The following is a 22,366-nucleotide window of genomic DNA, read 5'->3' on the forward strand; positions in this document are numbered from 1 at the left end:
GAGAAAAGCAACACAAGAATGCGACTGTCAGCAGAAAATTGCATATGCCACACGCATACCGAGAGCCGCAAAGCAAAAGCGGTGGAAAATCTAAGCAAAAGCGCAAAAAGAAACTGAAAACGAGAAAAGCGAAACATTTGCAAATCCACAGCCTCTTTTCGGGACAGCGACATGCCTTCGATGATAAGTGCAAAGAGAATGAAAAAACTGTCGACCAAAAATAATAACAGCACATGTGAGCGACAGCAAAGCAGCCAAATCGCCTTAAGACGCTAATCGCCGTACAATTGCATTTGCTTTATTGTTCTTTTAGGCCGCAAAAGGCGAGGCAGTTTTGCAAAATTCAAAGTAAGATTAGTCAAAAAAATATTGTAGAGGAAGAAAAGGTGTGCAGCTAAAAGCGTTTGTCATAACTGCATAGGAATTATAAGTAGCGCATAGTTTGGCTATTGCATTGCCAAAGCAGCGGTCATCTGTTTGATCACATTTCTATGCCTCAAATATATTCACAATTATGACTTCTGAGTCTTTTGGATCTGCGAAATACGTAATGCAAAGGGATAATTACTAAGAAAAAGGGCAAAGGCAAATTAATCTATCACTAAAAGAGATGGGAAGCACCTTTCGCTAAAATCATGTGGCATTACCCTCTTCACTGAACTGACATAAACCATTTAATCTTAATAATTGCTTTCGTACTCCAATCCAATTTCAGAACTTCTTAATACGTATTGAGATCTTCGTGCGATACTCTTAAGTATTCTATGATATACTATATATAATCTCTACTTAAACACTCTAAAGACAACTGTATCTATACTCGTATTCTATTTTACTCTGCCTCCAAGCCGGTGCGACATGAGTGTACTAAAAAAGTATGATTTATGGAGGTGATGGAAGTGCTCGAGATCATTAGACATCAGTATTTATTTTGCCGCCTTCAAAATAATCCCTACCAGATGGAATACACTTATGTCAACGATTTTTCCAGTCCTCGATACACTTTTCATAAGCTTTTTTGTGATTGCTTTCAGCGAATTTTTTTTTATCTCTTCGATCGGCTGAAAACGGGTTCAATTCCAATAATTGTTGACTTGTTTTCTTGACAAACTCATAAACCCATTTCTCAGACGCAGTTATAATGCTCTCCACGAATGTGGGATCGGAATTCGCATGATCAAGCATGTCCAAAGATACCTGTTTACGGTTCTCTTTTTGAAAATAATTCAGCTTTTATCGGAAGGAGGGGAGAAAGAACGCGTTTTATACCCGAAATATTTTCCGAAATTATCCGAACTGACCCGCGAGAGACTGCGAGCTCTCTTTCCATCTCTTTAACACTTGTCTGACGATTACCTATAAACTAGAAACTAATGTTTGGCGGACAGCTTTTTCTCGAGTCGGTATAGAAATAATTCGCGAGTTTTCAAACAGCGTTCTAGAAATTGTGTAAAATACTGAAAAGTTTCCAGCTTCAGAGTAAATCACAAGTGACAACATAATTTTTAAATTAAACTCCATTTAAAATATTTGGAGCTCATTAAACTAAAAATTTTTAAAATGAAGCCACTTTTTGAAGTTGAATTTTTTTTCGAAATTTTGGTGGTTTTCGTAATGCTAAAATACAGTACTTGATTAGAACGAAAAACATAGGCCATTGTAAAGGAGAACTGGGTTTACATAAATATGCAGCAAGCTAGCAAAATGCTATTTCGAGTAAAGGGCGTTTATATATAAACAGACCCATCAGTTCAACTGAGTGGCTACAATTAAGGAGGCTGTAACTCAAAAACTGTTAGAGGTATCGATTTGAAATTTTAGTATGTTATTTATGAATATATAGCCTATCGATACGTTTAAGAATAAAAAATCTAGTTTTATCGAAATTTCAAACTAGGGGTTCCACAGACAAGGCATAGTTTCTAAGCCAAGAACAATTTTATTTAATACACTATTTTGACCTCACCTAATATGCCTAATATTGTAGAAACTTTCTCCCAAATATACATTCGGATTACAAATAGAATACTTACTTGAGTTTTACAGTAAAGATCTCTATACGTTTAGTTAGTCTTAGAAATTCTCCAAAATGTGTGTAGAATGCAGTTGTCACTGGAGCTGGAAGGAAAGAAAGTAAAATAATCATTTATTAACCATGCATTGTTGTTGTCTTATTTTATATATTGAATAAATTATATTAAGTTGGGACACACGCCCGCAGGAAATGTCTAGAGCAAGGTGCCAGGGAAACAATGAAGCAGCTCTTGTGCACTTGTTCCGCGATGGCAAGATTACACTGTAAGCATCAGGGCTCCCCATGGTATGATACACTGGAAGAGGTGTCGATCGTGAAGCCACAGAGTCTGTTGAAATTCGCGTCATACGCAGGTATCCTGAAGGATGACTACTTCTCTTGAACCTAGCTACTGAACTCCCTCTCGTATCGCAAAGAACCAAAATGAAATAATTGGCCATCAAAAATAAATCTATATGTATATCATATACCCAGAACATGAAACAACCCCATAAAATATCTATGTATATGCTATGTAGCCTGGGTATACACGTACTAGTCGCGAAGTTTTTCAGATATCGATCAGAAATTTTGCATTAGTCATTTTCTCCTTAGGAAGATGTTAATTTGTAGAAACCGCCATTATACAAACTGAATTATCAAAATGAAGATTTTTTATGGAAAGTTTTCTGTAGCTTCAGTGTAACGGGAGTTAACGTATTTTTCTTATTTTTTTCCAAGATCGAAATACTTATATTCCGCTATTGTCAATTTTTCTAATCGATTCCAAACTCTTCCGCTTTCTTTATGAATAAGATATCTTCCTAATATTAAAGAGATAAGTGCCACTTCACTAATTCCTCCAAAAAAGTAGATCTGAGCATTTTGGTTGTTGTTATTTCCACTTGCGAGTCATACAAGTAACAGGAGGACACTAAGTGGTACTCAACAGAAACACTGGTGGGTTATATAGTTGAATTATATGTATATACAAATATTTTTGAGATGGCATGAGATATAGTATATAAAACGTAAAACAACAACTGCAAACTTGCATACGGCAGAGCTGGCAACCCAAGCAGTTTTAGGTCAAGTTGACTTTGGTCCATTTCCAGCGGAATACTGCAGAAAAAGACAAGGATAAGAAACACAACGTTTAAGAAAAGGCGAAGAGATAGAGAAGAAGAAGGTAATGCATGTGACAGAAGCAAGAGAAATAATTCAGCAGATACTAGCCACTCGCTATATGTACTACGGCAGGTTACGTAACCATGTTGTGCGTGTGGATATTAAAAATCTGCAGAATATGTGTTTGTGTTCGGCTTTTGTGTGCAAGTATTTCATGTGTGAAATGGTGCCGCTCACGCTCACATGTTTTACCATTTTCCGCATTGTTGACTCACAAAAGCCAACACCAACTACAACCAACGCCATTGTATTAAAAGCGCATTCGTAGCAAAAGCGAAGATGCTTCGAACGATAGCCTGGGCGATTTGGCGTTTGCTTTGCTCGAATTCGAGAGGCGGAGCGCACTTCAAGCGGCCAGCGATTGTCATTTTCCGCCACTGGAGAGCAGCTGCCGTAAGAAGAGGCAAGGATTCTTAATATTTGGACAAAAGAAATAGCAGCTTGCATGCCACCTCTGCAATTGTCGAAGAAGTTCGATCTGACATATTTACGCACACACTCGTACATGTGGTAGTTATAACATAAAGGGGAATATGTAATGAGAAGTGTTACAAAGAGTTCGAACTAAAACATGAATGCTTTACTGCTGTTAGTTTCATCAAATATTTATTTTAAAATAAATTGTTGGTTTGATTTTTTTTTGTGCTTATAAATTTGATACAAAAACAAAAAAAAACGATAGCTATGGCTGCACCATAGCTATAACAACCTTAACTGGTGCATTTTTTTATAGCGTGAAAGGTTGAAGAAAGATGTTTATATTGATTTTCATCTGACATTTAACAGGGAAGCAATTAGCTATAGTAGTCCGATCTGAACAATATCATAGGAGATTTTAGCGCTACTTGAGATAATAATCTGTGGCAAATTTCATGACGTTACCTTGTCACATGAAAAAGTTTTCCGTATAAGAACTTAAGGTTGATCGGTCAATTTGTATGACAGCTGTAGCTATATGGGTCCGATCCGAACAGTTTTTCTGGAGATTATAGCATCATCTTGGGTTATAATCCATTCAAAATTTCGTGAAAATACCTTGTCAAATAAAAACGTTTTCCGAACGAATACTATTTTCGGAGATCACAGCAATGCTTTTTATTCTAATTTGTGTAAAATTTCATGAAGATACATTTGTCAGAAAAAAGCATTTCCATACAACGACTTGCTTTGGATCGTTCAGTTTGTATGGCAGCTATATGCTATAGTACTTCGATATTGGCCGTTCCGACAAGTGAGGAGCTTCTTGGTGAGAAAAGGGCGTGTACAAAATTTTAGTTCGATATCTCAAACCCTGAAGGCCTAGTTCTCATATATACAGATACATACCGATGGACAGGCGGACACACAGAAGGACATATGCTGGACCCATTAACGCAGCTCATAGGCTTTCTACAATACGCGTAATAAGTGCTTTCCGAACCATATCAAATGACGCTGCTGCGGTATTAGCCAGTATGGCGCCGATTGTCATAGAGGGAGACAAATTCGCGCGCATATTTCCAATTATCGGAGAGGTCTACAGCAGCAAAAAGAGAGAAGAGAATCAAAAGCATCACAATGTGGCAGCAACGGTGGCAAACTTCATGCAATCTACGGTGGACCCACAGACTGATTCCGGATATACTATACATTCGCGGCTAGATAGACAACATAAGGACTTGGATTTCTACCTGAGGCAAACACTCAGCGGCCATGGATGCTTTAGAAGCTACCTATACAAATGTCATCTTGATTTTAGTTCATATTGTCCGACGTGTACGGAGTGTATAGAAGACTCTGGACATGTACTCTATCATTGCCATCGGTTTTCTAGTATAAGGGAAAAACTGAAAACCACACTTGGAGGTAGTCTTAAGGTGGAAATTCAATCCATACAATTTAGGTGGCTTAAATATATTCAATGAAGTTATACTTAGTCCAGTGGTCCCGTTTGGAAGGCATGAGCTCCGGCCTTTGATGCTTCCTTATAAAAAAAGGAAGAAGGACATGACTAAATCGACTCAGCTCACCAAGTATTTTGAGTAACCACCCTCCAGGTTTTGTTATAGATGCTTAGTATATACCTGAAATTCTACTTTCAAAGCTTGTGTAGATATAAGAAGAAGCAGTGGTCTTATTTCAGAACTCTGTTTGAAGATCTTCTATTTGAAATTAAGATCATTCGTGAATTGAACAAATAGTGCAGAGCGTCTACTAGAGTCGCTAGAATAAAAACAAATAATATTAGTAATAAAATTAATAATAACAATAAACTTGTTAATGTTTTTAGCGACTCTTATTGTAAAGAGTCAGGCAAATATTTAAGGAGTGCGCACACTTATCCGCTTAATTTCCGCCTCTAAACTTGGCATATTTGCATTAAGCAGGCAATAGACGACGCACAAATACTAAAGCACTTAGTGCTTTGTGCTACTCAACTTTGTCTTATGCAAATCCAACAGGTTATGGGCTTTTAATGGTTAATACTCGAGAAGATTTTTTCAGATTTTTAAATACTTAACTTAACTTGGTACTTAACGCTTTCTTCGGCATAAAAGCAGCAACAGTTAAGACCAACAATTGCCCTTTTACGACTTTGCCTCCACACAAACGCACACGCACACACACGGTAGCCACACATAGACACCCACTTTTTAAACTCGCGCTCCACCAGCGCTACCCACACCAGCGCCCGCATCATCAGCGTCATCATCGCAGCTAAACTTTATCACTTGAGCAATGCTTTTAATCGCATTATGCTTGAGCTGAAATTGAAGCCATTTTCATTTTCATTTTCATTTTAATTTTAATTTCTCCGTCGTTGCCTTTTTGTTGTTTGTTTCTTTATTTTTTTCGGCACCTTGTCTCTCGAGTTTTATTTTGTTTTGTTTGGTTTAATTTTGGCTCCCTCGCACTTGTTTACACCTGCCACGGAAAGTAAATTCAAATAAACCATAAATTTCCATTAACGCTCTTTAAATGCCACATTAAAATTGGCTGGCGGCCGTGCAACCGCTTCGTGGCCCCGCTGCTATCCTCACTCTCGTTCAAGTACCTGCTATCTGTCGGGCAGCTGCTGTGCTGCAGTTACGAGTATTTGCGGCATCGCAATTTCCGGTGTAATTTATGTGACCTTTTCGGTCACTCCGCGCTCTGCCCCCACCCCCGTTCCCCACATGCTAGTGATTATACTTGTGAGGTGCTTTCGTTTTCGAACACTCAAAGTCGCATAATAGCGGTCTTAATGTCTAAGTTTGTTGGCACTTTTCATTTGTTTAACGCATTTCTTGGTTGTTGTTGCTGTTTTTTGTTTTTACTGGCAAGTTAACGCCAAGGCGCTCATAGCACACGCCTCACATTCGGCTTTACAGTAATTTTATGCCTTTCGTAATTTGTGTATTTTACATAAGCGCGAGTGTGTGTGGGTGTTTTTGTATAAGTTGGTAAGTATGTATGTGTGTTTGTGTGTTTGTTTGCGTGTGCATATGTTTGCTTAGCCGTATCAATTACGCACTGCGTTTAGACATTTAATCTGCATAGCGAGTGCTTTAGAACCAGGTGGATGAAGCGAAATGCCTTGAAAACTCTTAGTAGTTGCGATTACACTAGTTAACAAAATATTACAATTGAAATATATGTAGTATATATCAGCCTGAATGTAGGCAACATTTTAATAATTAAATTTTCGATTGCCTACAATTAGGCGTCTTAATTATTGTGTTATCTAAGTATCAAACCTAAAATGACTATAGTAGTAATATTCTTCGAAATTATATTGAGCTTAGAGTGCCATATGGTGAAATAAAAAACTGTTCAGTTTCTAATAAATTTGGTTGAGTTTTATCACTATAATTTATCTATTGGCACTCTAGAATGTCACACAAAAGTTTTGGTTGAGCTGTGTTCGAGCGCATGAGGACATTGGATAACCGACGCATTTTCAGTCGGATGAAATTTGGTTGAGGGGTTACTTGGGTTTACGGGTCTCAAAAAATCGAATTTTTTATGGTCTTAATAAATTCTACAGTACCAAAATTTCAAGTATATCAGAGTAATAGTTTCGGTGATACAGCTAAGAAATTGTGCGCTAAGTGCGCCGTCTTTAAATACGTTTTTCTCAAAAGTGTGGTTTTGAAATCAGTTGGCAAGACTTCCCGATTGCTACTCAACCGATCTTAATGAAATTTTGCACAGATCTTTAAGATACACTTCTCAAAAACTTGGACGAAGGACTTTTTGTCGGTTAAAACTATTTGAAAAAAAATGTCGCGAAATTTTCACTGAAATTATACTTGTTTTTTTTTTGTAAAAATGTCTGCCAAAAATCCAATTTTCAGTATTTTTTTCCTTTGTGCAAGTTCTAAGTTAAGGTTTTAACTAAAATTCGTATTTTTTCACTTTAGGTCATCCTATAAGGGGTTAACTAGAGTTGGCGTCGCAATGGCTGAGCTTAAAATATTTTTTTTATATTGTACAATGAATGGAGAATAGGGCCTCCCAATATCAGTATTTTGTGTTCCTAGTAAATAAAACCAGCTCCGTTTTATTAGGATTTATGAGTTATATAAACAAAGGTGTTAACGAATTGTCGGTTTACCAAAAGCGTTACGTTGTCCGCTTAAACCACCTTTGATGCCCCAGGGCAACCTTCACAAAAAAGTCTCTGGCAGTGAGGAAGATTTTCCTTAAATTAGATTAAAACTATGACAATTCCAAAACCCAAAAAATGTTAGTATTACTATGGGCGAATACAGGTAACCATCGTCATTAGTCAAAATGATACGTTTTGACAAAATGGCGCCTACACAAAAAACGAGCTTTGTTTTTTTGAAAAATGTACACTTCAGTGGCCTTAAAAGACGTAATTAATATCAAATATCTTATATTTTCGATCCCTAGATAAAAAATATATATCATCAGCTAAAGTGCATAATAAAGTAACATAAATTTGCATAAGTCTACTGGCGAAGGAAAAACGATATAACAGAAACCAATTCAATTGGAAGGACGGAGTCATGTGTAGAAGTTCACGTAAGTGAGGAAAGTTTTCTGATCGCCATTTACTTGGGAGTGGCCAGAAACGATTCTTTTACATATGACTCAAGCAGCTCACGACTTCCGGCCTTTGACCAAGTATCCTCTTGGTAGCCCAAGAACATCCGTTCGAAGGCGAGCTAAAGTGAGAAGGCGAAACATCCCCTACATAGGGTTGTGCGCTGGGTTTGGGACCCGCCACGTAAAAAAACATCCCCAATGAAAAGTAGCAACCAGCCCCGGATGAGAGACCCCCTTTTGATGACGACCATGGCTAACGAAATGACTTCTTCAACCTGCTGCTGGAAAAAATAATTCGAGCTGCAGAACTTAATCGAACAGGTCCAATCTTTTATAAGAGTGTACATCTGCTGGCGTATGCCGATAATATTGATATCATCGGCCTTAACACCCGCGCCGTTAGTTCTGCTTTCTCCAGACTGGACAAGGAAGCAAAACAAATGGGTCTGGCAGTGAACGAGGGCAAGACGAAATATCTCCTGTCATCAACCAAACAGTCGTCGCACTCGCGACTTGGCACTCACGTCACTGTTGACAATCATAACTTTGAAGTTGTAGATAATTTCGTCTATCTTGGAACCAACGTAAGTCCCACCAACAATGTCAGCCTGGAAATCCAACACAGGATAACTCTTGCCAACAGGTGCTACTTCGGACTGAGTAGGCAATTGGGAAGCAAAGTCCTCTCTCGACGTACAAAAACCAAACTCCATATGCTGCTATAAGATGCAGAGGCATGGACGATGACAACAACTGATGAGTCTCCGTTGCGAGTTTTCGAGAGAAAAGTTCTGCGAAAGATTTATGGTCCTTTGCGCGTTGGCCACGGCGAATATCGCATTCGATGGAACGATGAGGTGTTTGAGATATATGACGACATTAACATAGTTCAGTGAATTAAAAGACAGCGGCTGCACTGGCTAGGTCATGTTGTCCGAATGAACGAAAACACTCCAACCCTGAAAGTATTCGACGCAGGTCCCGCCGGGGGAAGCAGAGGAAAAGGAAGACCTCCACTCCGCTGGAAGGACCAGGAGAAAGACCTGGCTACGCTTGGAATATCCTATTGACGCCGCGTAGCGAAAAGAAGAAACGACTGGCGCGCTGTTGCTAACTCGGCTATAATCGCGTAAGCGGTGTCTACGCCAATTAAGAAGAAGAAGAATTCAATTGAAACAAAATTAGTATTGTGGTTATGAAACGGTTATATATTGGTTATCAGACACTCATATTGAAAAAAAAACAATTTGAGTTTCGGGTATAAAACGGTTACAAATTGGTTATTATATCTCACAGCGATTTTCAATTATTTTTGGATGATGCACTGGATTGTATTTTAGATGACAATATGTAGAAAGATTGTGTGCACAAGTACAGCCCCCTAAATTTATGTATAGGCAGTTTTATTCGAATTTCGAAATTAGTTTCAAAAGCGAAATGTTTCGGAAATCTTGAGACCGTTTCGGAACTGAGCCATTTAGGTAACATGAAAGCTGGCGGCCTTATGAATATTTTTATGGGCAGATATGTTCAAATGAAATAAAAAATATTTCAACAAAATGAGAACCTAATAATAATAATAATAATATTAATAAAGTAAACGTAAACTTTTATATGTTGACTAGTGTATCTTCCAAAACACATAAACTTTTCTCAGCACCACATGGGCTGGAAAAATATATTGAATTCAACTCGCGACGAAGAGCATTTGAAGCGGACACTTAGCGGCAAAGGCAGCAAAGTCGCAACATTCAAAGCGGAAATGAAAAAATAAAATGGAACTGTAAACGCAAAACAAATGAAAAAGTCGCAAATCGCTTTGTAGCAAACAACAAAAACAAATAAACGAAACTGACGACAGTTTTCACCTGCGGCAAGTCGCCATCAACATGCAACAAGATACGAGTGTGAGTGTTGTCTTTTTGCTTGTTTTTGTTTTCTCGACTATGCGCCGGTTGCCTTTTCGCTTAGCTGCCTGCTGCAAACGAAACAAAAAGTAATCGAAAGTTCGCAACTTTAAATTGAAGTGAAAACGATGATGATGACGGCGCAGACGATTTGCGATGTGATGGCGTGTGCGTCCATGCGGCAGGTTGCATGTTAGCAGGACAGTGTGCTTATAGGCGCAACAGTGCGATAACACATGCACACGTGGCAAGGCGCTAAGTAAGAATGTGTGTGTGTGTGTGTGTGAATGAGTGTGAGTGGAAAGTTTTGCCGAAATTTCGAATTTCTGCAAAACAATTTTCTTACTTTGCTTATTTCTACGCGGCGCTGTCGGCAGCAACAACTTGCTGCTTGTTATTTTTTTCGTTTCAACTAAAATCGAAAACGCGTTGGCGTCTCAATCACGAATTTCTGACTTGCTGAATTCCACAAGCCATATGCCCCCAGCCCGTGGGGTTGACCCACCGCATGTTGCTGCCTGTCCAAGCTGGCGGCTGTGCAGTAAGCCTGCTGTTCAAATAGTGGTAAAAGTTGTCAACACGCACCGGCTGTGCCGCACTCCATACCGCTCAAGCAAGAGCTTTGGCTGTCCCTCAGCACTCTGCCGCCTATTGGTTTTGCATTGACAGCCATGGCCAAGTCGAAAGTTATATGGAGGCATCGTCAACTTCCCTGGAAATCCTCTTACATACGCTCGCTCAACAACTACAATAATAATAACGAGAAATTCAAGTCCATACTCGCCGGCGCACAGCAACACTTCTCGCAACTTAGTCTCTATTTGCGGCAATTGTTGTTGCTTTATTCAATTTCAAGCACATTGCTGGCGCACAGAGTGGCGCAAGATTGAGTTTTCACACATACACTAAACGAAAGCACATATGTATGTGTGTGTGTGAGTTTGAGTGTGCACGCTTGAGCGAGCAGTCAAACTGGCACTTGCGCGTAATGGCATTTAAAGCACCGAAAACTTGTACCACTGCAGGGGCACATTCACGCAAACACTCAAACACAAAATATGTACTCACACACACACATATCCACATGCGAGCAAATTGCGCTGGCAAAATAGTCAACCAAAACAAGCAATCGCTCAGGTGCGCTCCGCAGTCAGTCGACCAGCAAGTTGGTCTGTTCGAGCAGCTGTGTTGGTCCGCGCCGCCGCAGCAACAACAACGGCCGCTAACAGTACCAAGCGCGCCAGGTGCTCCTTAAGAAAATTTTGCCCATTATTGAAGCGTTTACGCTGCAGAAACTTTCCAAAGCCACTTGAAGAACAACACAGCAGAATTTCATCGTCGCACTAACACTTCAGCACACACGCGCTGTGTACTGCTAAGTTGCCGAGGCATAGACACATACTTAAAGCTTACATATGAGTATATGTAGGTAAATGCAAGGCTATACACGCCTACATGTATGCCTTAAGTTGGACATTTTAAGCCACGCGTAGCCACAGATAGCTTTAACGTTAAATATGTTGCACGTAAGGGAGTCCAAAGCTCATATTTCTTGGAGGCGATTGTCTGCGAAATGGCATGGACCAAATGTGATTGTGGAATTGTTGTTATTGTGTTAACAACTAATTTAGATTTCTTTTTGGCTGTTATTATGTTAGCTCAAGTTCAGAAGAATTATGATCATATGAGTTAAGTGAAGATCAGGGCTTGCAGAAAACTCAAGATGAAAGAAAGATACATTCATAACTCTTTACTTAGTTTAGCCATGAATTCTGTTACAAAGTTCACGTCTACGTTTGATGAGAAGGGGTTGCCCTTGCTTGGTTGGAGAAAAATTCTTTTAGAAAACAAAAAAATATTTCAAGAGAAATGTATATATCGATCAGATCAATGTCAAGACTTATTGAAGCGATCTTCATATGATATTCCATTCAGTCGACTTCTTAGCAAATCAAGCTCTAGAGCTGCAAGCCTCTTATTTAATAGCACGTGTTCAATGGCCATGAAAGCATTCTTCTACATATGAACAAATTTTTAATGATGCAGAAGTTTTTTCGAGACAACAACTTCTAAGATGTCAAAAATTTTATTTCAAAATTTCATCAAGAGGTGCGAAGCAATACTTTTCCTTCATACCTACGCTCGGTAATATGTTGTAAACTCGCTGAAAGACAGCTTGAAAACTGCTGGTAAGCCAGGAAAATACTTTAAGGTGTAAAACAAGTCACACAGAGTAAAGTCAGCTGGATGTTCGAAAATCTTGATTTTAGTTATATAGGGGCTAGGCCAAGTTTTCGCTCAAATTTATCTGTTTTAGGCACAAAGATACACTGTTATGAGTAAAAAACGTTCCTTTATTTTCATTGGTATAACTCACATGTTGGCCGATATATTTGGTACAAAGTCACTCCGACAGTCTTTATTATAAGTATATAGGGGCTAAGGGAAGTATTGGTTCAACCCATTTTTGACTTACAGACATACCATTATACATACATAACAATATGAAAGGAATGCTACGTACTAAATTACAGCCTTATATCTTAATTTAGTGCTTAGTTATGGCACTTTATATGATTCGGTTAATGACGATTTGTTGGCGAGGCAGTGGTCTGAGTAACCCACATATCAAGTTTCATCGAGATATTTCAATTTTTACTCAAGTTACAGCTTACACGAACGAACGGACAGACAGATAGTTAACCGAGTTTCAATATTTCTTGTCATCTTGATCATTTATTTGTATATATAAACCTATATCTATCTCGCTTAGTTGTAGGTGATACGTACAACCGTTAGGTGAACTAAACTATAATACTCTGTAGCAATATATTGTAAGAGTGTAAAAACGGGCGTATAATGTTAAACACCCAAAAGATTAGATAAAATGGAATGAAATAAGATAAATTCAGATGAGATAAGATAAGACTGTGATTCACTTAATGAAGCTTTGAAGTCATTGACAACTCAGGTTAATAAACTTTGCTCAGAAACTAATCTCTTATGCATGGGTTATGGATTCATTAAAGATAAGAAAGAACGATTTTTTCTCAAAATCATGTATCCTAAACTATGGAGGCCTTGATTAAGGCGAAATATATAACATTTTTTTATGGGTCGTGTGCATCAACCTACTACATATGTTTTTTATACTTGGTTGAATACAGTAAAATAGGGTTTTTAGACTTCAAACGATAAGTGGAGAATACAAAATTAATTTGACTGATGTAAAACTGCTTGCAGCACGACATTAGATATATATTTACTACTTTGCGTGAAAGTAAAATCGTTTTGAGACGATTTCCTTTCTACTCTGAATAAAACACAATACAAAGCTTAATTTCAAGCCCTTTTAGTTCAAGTAACTCAATCATGAGGTTGGCAGCTAAAAACAAAAAATAAAAAGAAAATAACAAACGCTCTTTGATCGCTTCTTAAACTGATTTTCAGCAAATATTAATATACACAAACTCTCGCTACCAATATTTTGGTTAAAACTTAATACACTTGTGAAGCATGATAGCACAAATGCTACTGTGTCTCTTTAAAATCTATTATGCTTGCCACTAAACTGATTAAATTCACTTCCACAATACACGGAACACCCCCTTTATGTCTCGTTGTCATAAATTTAAAATTTTCACCAATTTTGTCAAACTATTTGCGGTTATTTTAATAACTTGAATGCCAAGCCATCATGTAAAACAACCACACATGCACACACCCCTCCCTTACGCTTTGTTGCCATCAAATTCAATTTATTCGCCTTTAATATATTCAAAGCACTAAAGCGTTGCTATCGCCGTGTTCGTCGTCTATGCACTTGCTCAGCTGACAATACTAAATTCTTTGCAACTCAAAACCCTTGAAAAGTTTGCCGCACAACCGCGCGCTTCCTTGCAACGCCACGCAGCCATGTGCCCACATCATGCAGCCGAGACGTTGCATTGTTTACCAGTGCCGCATACCTACACAACTCATAACGACAAACGCACACACACACAGCCCGCCACTATGCGATACCTTTGAACGACTGCGCTCCACACAATGGAGACCGCGCGCCTTGGTTACGTATACGCCATGTATTGCTGCATCAACCCACATCGAGTGCTCGCTGCACTGCTGGCTGCCTGCTTTTGTTTGTGTTTTTTGCTATCGTGCTTTGTGCAAATATTGGCTTATTTTGTATGCTACACGCGGGCGGCGGGGGGGTTGGTAGCGCAACCGAAATCAATAAATCAAAACCCGCAGCATCAGGCGGCAGGCAGCTGCCGGCTGACACTCAATATCAATAGCGGCATGCATGAATCGCCAAAGTGGCTGCAACACTGCACCCGCGCGTGCGCTGCCACCTTTCGTATTCTTCCAACAAGCGTTGCATCGTACGATTCACGGTTTGGCGAGTGTGTGGTTGTTGCCGCAGCCGCTGGTTGCTGCCGTTGGTCGGTTACTTAGTCAGTTAGTTGACTTGGCATATGCTAGTGATGGCTGCATATACTTATGTGTTTATGTGTGTGTCTTAGCCTGAATTTGGCACACGAGCGCTTGCAAATGTATATAATATGCATATATATAAATTCAGTTGTGAATGTGTATGTACGGTTTGGCGAAGACATTTTCACTTACACACACACACACACACAGACGCATGAAGCTCACCTCTGCGATGGTGTATGCTGCACCACCAACAATGCCACAACACAACATCGTACAGACACAATAAACAAACCAATCTCAATCAACTTAGCCAACCAGGCAACGAGCATCGACGAACGCCGTGAACGTGAACGTCAGGAGCGCCAGGACGTGTCGATGTGTGCTTTACCTCGTTGCGTCCAAGGTAGCGTGGCTTGGAGAACGTTTGCAGTTCGCCTCAATAGACACTACATATGTGCGCATTAAGGACATATTAGTGGCATTAACTCACACACGCAAGTCCTCGCCTGCCTTCCTGCATAGTATTTGTATTGGTGTTGGTATTTGCTTGCTATTTGAGTATTAGTATTCGTATTGATATTGCTATTAGTTTGCATACTCTTGGCGTCGCTTTGTTTGGTATTGCCTACTGCAATTTGGGTCATCGGCTAAGCCGCCGGGCAGGTGGGAATGCTAAAGGCGGGGTGCCTCTTCGACTTGCTCTAATCTGTGTGTGAAGATATTTGCATGTCGCCTGACTGGACACCACTGTGACACATAACAGCGCACTTTGTGTTTGTATTGAAGTGTAAGATAACAGATGTCAGCTTGTGATAATAAATGCACTGAATACATATGTATGTAGGGATGTAGAAAAGGAAATATAAAGTATTATATATGAAAAATTTATTTTTTAACTTTTGTGAAAGTAAAATTTGTTTTAAAGCAGCGTATGGTAAAATATTTGGAATTTGTGACACTTTTGAATTTAAAATTTGAACCGTAATATTGGTTCGCAATGTATCTGTAATATATAAATAGTGTTTGCTACCCGTTTGCGCTACCCTAGTTAGAATTTTAAACTTGAATTACGATCAGCCAATCATAGAAGAGTGTTCGAAAATGAAGAATGTTGTTTCGGAGAAAGTTGTGACTTTAAAATTCGTCACTTCGGTTCGGTTAACAAGTAAAACTGTTTGAAATACTCATTCCCTTGGATAAAGTGGATTCAAAGAGGCAAGAGCCACTAAGTATGTTTAGTAAGACTTTTGTTTACTTAAAGCTACCTTGCCTAACCATAAATCATATTTTACTTACTACTACACTTGAAGAGAAGACTTGCAATCAAGGTGCTTGTCACAGTCAAACACATGCTCTTAGGCCTAAACTTATTTTGTACAAACGTTCGATTGCTACTGTATATAGTACTTCGCCCAGAAATGCCGAAAAGATATTTTTCATTGTAAAAACATTGTTATATTCCACTTTGAACAATGCAATGTTGTGTTTGGTAGCAATTTAACTAAGTTCAAATATTGTTTCAGTTGATCTCTTCAAATAATAAATGCGAATTTATGAGTGCTCGTGTAATTATTAAGCGAAAACTAGTCCATAGAGTGACCGTGCAGACTCAGCTGGTGTAACTTCCTTTAAAAAGTGGTGTTTTCAAAACCAAAAGTGTTCCTTATTTATTAACGAGATTTAAAAGAAAAACACAAATGAAAAATATATTCTTATTTTGGTTAAAAAATCTTAGGTTTTGTTTTGATGGTAACACCCAAAGTATAGTCTCTAAAATATATCGCCATATAAACACTTGCGAAAAGCTATTAAAAATCATCCCACTTTGCTCTGAAGCTGCTGTTTAATATCTTATAAGGTCCGGTAAAAGAAATACATTTTTTCATAAATGGCTTTAAACTCAATAAGATTACGCCTTTTGCTGAGAGAAAAATCAGATTCCATACTAAGATACTTTTCAGGATATTTTGTGATTTCTTGACTCGATATTGCTTGAGCATACGTCTAAAATAGCCACCGTCGAAAAAATTTACCAATTTCTCTTCGATAAAAGTAAAAAAAAGAAAGCCAAGCCGGGTTCTAAAAAAGCCGCTCCAGAAGGCCATTGTCGCAAGCTTTGGTTCAGGAATCACTCACATAAACAATCATTTGGAATAGTTTGAATTAAACTTAATTCAAAAAGAAGCACGATGTATGTGTGCCACATAGAAAAGACCTCAAAAACCGAGTTTAAATCTGCGAATCACCGCCTAATCGCGATAAACTTAATTCATTAATAAAATGCCTGATGAGGAAAAGTGGATCACTTTTAATCCTGGTCGATTCATACTGACCTGGCGAATAGTCAGTGGCCAAGCTAGAGTTGATGGTCAGGATATTTTTGATATGTGTTTGGGGGTATTAACACTATGAGCAGCCAATCTAAACTCCCAAACTCATAATTTATATGTGTACGTTCAACAAATGTATCATCTAAAGCATGCAGTCGCCTAGAAACGGCCAGCTTTGGTCAATTTTAGAAGAACTATGTTCCCACAAGACAATACCAGGCCACTCACATTGATATGGGCGCACAAGTAGCTTGAGGACCTTCGTTGGGAGGCCTCTATGTCACCACCTTTGCATCCAAACATGGCGTCAAGTGATTAGTAGCTGCTCCTTTCTATGACGAAGGAGTTTTCAACATAGTTTTTTATCAATAAGGACAAGGCATTCTATGAAAGTGACATTATCAAGTTGACTTCAAATTTATATCAAGTTGTCAAAAAAATTTTTGAATATTTAATCTAAGTCGGATCATTCTAACTATGATCATTAAAAACTTCAATTTAATACAAATATAATGAATTTCTTTTCATTGGCCAAATAATTCCAATGTACAGTAAAGCGGACTTGTTTTTTTCTTCAACATTTACTACAACCCTCCTACCTTCATCAATTGCAGTCAGTTACAATAACTATGAGCAGTCGCTTGTCACTTGTCATGTGTCTTTTTCTTTTAACTTTTCATTTATTTTTTCTAAATTCCTTATCGATTACAATTTTTAATTAAGACACGCTCATTATTGAAAACTCAATATCTTTCAGCAGTTTTGACGAACGCCAACGATGTTGCGAGTCTGTTAGCTGTCAATGCTCTTATCAATGCCATTAATTTCCATTTCACCATCTATTATTAATGTCATTTATTGAACAATGTTCTACTCTAATTATTCTTTGATAAGGTGACCAATTAAGCAAACTTTTGCCCGCGTAGCTCAAGTACCTTTCCAAAGCAGTAATTTCATATTGGCAAATAAAATGCTTAGGCTCCTGAAATAGTTAATACGAGTGAAGTCCTTTTACTTGCTTTCCTTCTTACTTCTACTTTTCCTTCGCTATGTATACATCTGTATTCGCTGATAATCAATGTGGACTAGGATTAATGATGTCTTATTACATTCTTGGAAAGTTCTCATTTTTCATATTGAAGGTGAAAGAGAAAAATAAAAAAAGGTATAAATAATAAAAATGAGAAGAGATAAAAGACCGAAATCAAATAAGAAACTGGTTTATCTATACATTCGATCATTGGGATACATTCATCTTTTTGCCATTTTCTGCTGCCTCATCTTACTGAGCAATTATTTCGGTGCAGATCTGCGATTCGATTACTTTTACTTACACACGCACCTTACATTAGTGCACGCAAACGTTTTATATACTATAATACATTATATAGCTACATACATATCAAGTGAGAGTGGAAGCTGTGCCTGCGCCACATAATACCTGATATTCGTTGGCGCTCGACTAGAGGCAAAAGCCTTGCTCTGCCACGCTTTTTATTACCTTCCTTGTGTGCGTTCAATTTTTCGCAATTATCGAAGCAGCTGAGAAATGCTGAAAGCACAACCGAAAATCGAATGTCATTTAACGTTGCCATATTCTCAAATTTCACTGTAGTGGCTAACATATTGATTTATGCCAACTGTCTGGTGCGAGTATTGCTCCTTTGGATGTCAGACTACCACACCACCACACCCAACTCACGTGTTGAAGCATACGAACACTCATATTTATATATATAAATTTACAAGACATGAGTCTGAGGTTTAAAATGGATATAATATTATATATGTTTATATCCCAGCAGGTTGAAAATTGCTAGAAAGTTACTGCTTTATTCCTCAAATAGACCAGTTTACGGATCTTCTTTTATTTTACATTCTATGGATTGACGGAACTCAAATATTTTAACATTTATTCTAATGTTTTGTACCTACTCCGCAAGGAATTACTATAAGATTGATAAATTTAAGGGGTAAGAGGCCTATAAAAGACAAATATTGGGAATTAAACCAAAAAAATGTCATATCAATTAGAAAAGATAAAGATAAAATATTAAACTCAAATTTTTAAGAAAATAATTTAATATTTTTCAAGTTGCTGCAATTATGAAAAAAAAAATGGTACTGGAAGATATTTTTCGAAAAATGACCTACGGTCCAAAAAAAAAAATAAATTGAAACAAGAAAAAACGTTAACTTCGATTGCACCGAAGCTAAATACCCTTCACAGGTGCATTTCTGTTAGTAACTATGTGTTCAGTTTGTATGAAAGCTATATGTTATAGTAATCCGATCTGAACAAGTTTTTTAGAGATTACATTGTTGCCCTAGAAAATAACATATAGCAAATTTCGTGAATATATCTTGTCAAATGTGAAAGTTGTCCATACAAGCATTTGATTCCGATCGTTTAGTTTGTATGGCAGCTATATGTTAGTCCGATATAGGCCGTTCCGACAAATGAGCAGCTTCTTGAAAAGAAATTGACGTTTGCAAAATTTCAAAACGATATCTTAAAAACTGAGGGACTAGTTCGTATATATACAGACGGACAGACAGACGGACATGGCTAAAGGGACTCAGCTCGACATACTGATCATTTATATATAAACTTTATAGGGTCTCCAACGATTCTTTCTGGGTGTTAGAAACTTCGTGTTAAACTTAATATACCCTGTTCAGGGTATAGAAAGAAAAAAGTTTAAATTTACCCAATATTTTGGTCGTTGTCGGCTTGCCAATACTTGATTTTTGAACAAATCAAACAAATTGTAGGTCACTGTGTAGAAAACTACATACATACAGAACATGGGAAAAATATGTTACTGATCGGATAACTTGCCCCAAGATATAACATAGCAGATTTTAAAAATATAGTTTTGTGAAAAATATAAACTCGTAGAGCTGATTGAACTAATCGAACTGAGCTGTTGCACTTTAGAAGGCCATAACTCAAAAACGGTTTCAGATACAATTTAGTACATTATTTCTAGAAAATATAACCAATCCTAAAATTAACATAAATATTTTTTAATATTACTCTAGGCGTGCCACTTATAAAACTAAAAAACTTGTCACCATTGCTGTTAATTCTACATGACTAACAAAAGTATAATCACTTTTAAATCGGCTTACTTTCAATTTTTGACCATTACCACTTTCCTTTTAATTACGCCTTAACTTATTCCAAATTGTCTTTTAACAGTGTGGCTTTAAACCAGATTTCCACAATACGTTAAGTCCTGGATAAGACCCTTGACAAGTAGATCAAAACCTATCAGCAATTTATCGATTTCAAATCCGCTTTCAACAGCACTAACGGCAGCTGATTAGTCGACGCTATGTATGAATTAGTATAAATTCCTTCAATAGTCAAAGCTTGAAGATCAAGTGCAGGTAAATTTTGTCAACAGGTGCTACATAGGGTTTGGTAGACAATCGACATGCAAAATGCTCTCTCGACGAAAAAAAATTACGCCCTATAAGTCTCACATTATTCGCGTCCAATTATACAGCGCAAAAATATGGACGATGACGACACGAGATGACAGGGCACTTGAAGCATTCGAGAAAACTGCTCCCTGCGAGATTTTTGGAGGCGTCCGCTTGAGTAATGAATATCGAAGAAGATAGCACCGCGAACCACATGAGCTCTTCGACGACATGGATATACATAGTTAGGCGCATAAAAACAAACATTTGCGCTGCTTAGAGAATGTCGTTCGCACGAAAGATGATGCTTACGGAAAATGTCGTTCGATTCGACACCCATGAGTAGATGGAAGCAAAAGCATCAAATTAAAGGAACACGTGCATAGCGATCTATTTACTTAGGATACAACTGGCGAAGTTTTATGTTCTCGAACTAGACCGACCTACGTTAGTAGTGTTAAAAACGAAGAAGGACGAAATTAGTCACAATTTAGAAAATCTTTTTTTAAAATTCGTTTAGTTTTACTTCATTTGTTGTTTGCTAGTTAAAGCTTAGTAATCAATAATTGTACTTGCTTTACTCTTTCCGCCACTCTTTGCCACTTGTCCTGTGATAATTACATTAAGTTGAATTTTTTTAATTAGACAAGAACCTATTAGATTATTTACAAATCTGTTTTTTGTTTTTATTCTCTCGCAACAAAGTTGCTAAGGAGAGTATTATAGTTTTGTTCACGTATTTCTTGGCTCCATAAGAAGGTTAAGTTCGAAGATGGGCAAAATCGGCCCACTGCCACGCCCACAAAATGGCGGAAACCGAAAACCTATAAAGTGTCATAACTAAGCCATAAATAAAGATATTAAAGTGAAATTTGGCACAAAGGATCGGATTAGGGAGGGGCATATTTGGAAGTAATTTTTTTGGAAAAGTGGGCGTGGCCCCGCCCCCTACTAAGCTTTTTATACATATCTCAGAAACTACTATAGCTATGTCAACCAAACTCTATAAAGTCGTTTCCTTCAGGCATTTCCATATACAGTTCAAAAATGGAATAAATCGGATAATAACCACGCCCACCTCCCATTCAAAGGTTATGTTGAAAATCACTAAAAGTGCGTTAACCGACTAACAAAAAACGTCAGAAACACCAAGTTTTACAGAAGAAATGACAGAAGGAAGCTGCACCCAGGCTTTTCTCAAAAATTGAAAATAGGCGTGGCGACGCCCACTTATGGACCAAAAACCATATCTCAGGAGCTACTAGACCGATTTCAATGAAATTCAGTATATAATATTTTCTTAACACCCTGATGACATGTACGAAATATGGGTGAAATCGGTTCACAACCACGCCTTCTTTCAATATAACGCTATTTTGAATTCCATCTGATGCCTTCTCTGTATAATATATACATTAGGAAATGAAAATACAATTCAATGCTCAAAGTACACAAATTGATCTAATCTAATTAATTTTACAGCAAAATAAAAAAATATGTAAATTATTATCACTTGATCATGCGAGAGTATAAAATGTTCGGTGACACCCGAACTTAGCCCTTCCTTACTTGTTCTTTTTTAAATTCTATCCGAATTATATTATCTTGAGCTATTTAGCTTGAGTTAGTTGCTCTTTCTTAAACTAGCCAAGCAGTTTTGAGCAGTTCAAAGGTAAGAGATCTGAAAATTTCAAAAACAAATTTTCTTAAAACTAAATCGGTTCGTGCTTGTCCACATTTTTAGCAAATAAAATTTTTTAATTTATAAATAATTTAAATAGAGATATTTTTTTATAATCTCTCTTTAATTAATCAGAAAAAGATTTCTCTCTTGAAAAGTTGTATTCTGTTTGTATAAATTGTAGAAGGATCTTTTATATTCATCCCATATTTATGGGGAAACATTTTTGTTACAAGGAGATCAGTGAAGCGGAGGATGGAGTCATGTGTAGAAGTTCACGCAAGTGAGGAAAGTTATCTGATCGCCATTCACTTGGGAGTGGCCAGAAACGATTCTTTTACAC

The 22,366-nt window shown here is 37.6% G+C and overlaps 1 protein-coding gene across 2 annotated transcripts in view; it reads right to left on the reverse strand.

Moving 5' to 3' along the window:
- LOC126767802 (uncharacterized) overlaps positions 1 to 22,366 on the reverse strand; it is a 366,033-nt gene that overhangs the window by 155,212 nt on the left and 188,455 nt on the right. For both annotated transcript variants that reach the window (XM_050485451.1, XM_050485444.1), the window contains exon 5: positions 2,034 to 2,118. The gene's annotated coding sequence lies outside the window, so the exon portion shown is untranslated. The remainder of the gene's footprint in view (positions 1 to 2,033; positions 2,119 to 22,366) is intronic.

Source organism: Bactrocera neohumeralis, chromosome 2 (genome assembly GCF_024586455.1).
Source record: "Bactrocera neohumeralis isolate Rockhampton chromosome 2, APGP_CSIRO_Bneo_wtdbg2-racon-allhic-juicebox.fasta_v2, whole genome shotgun sequence".
NCBI classification, from domain to species: domain Eukaryota; kingdom Metazoa; phylum Arthropoda; class Insecta; order Diptera; family Tephritidae; genus Bactrocera; species Bactrocera neohumeralis.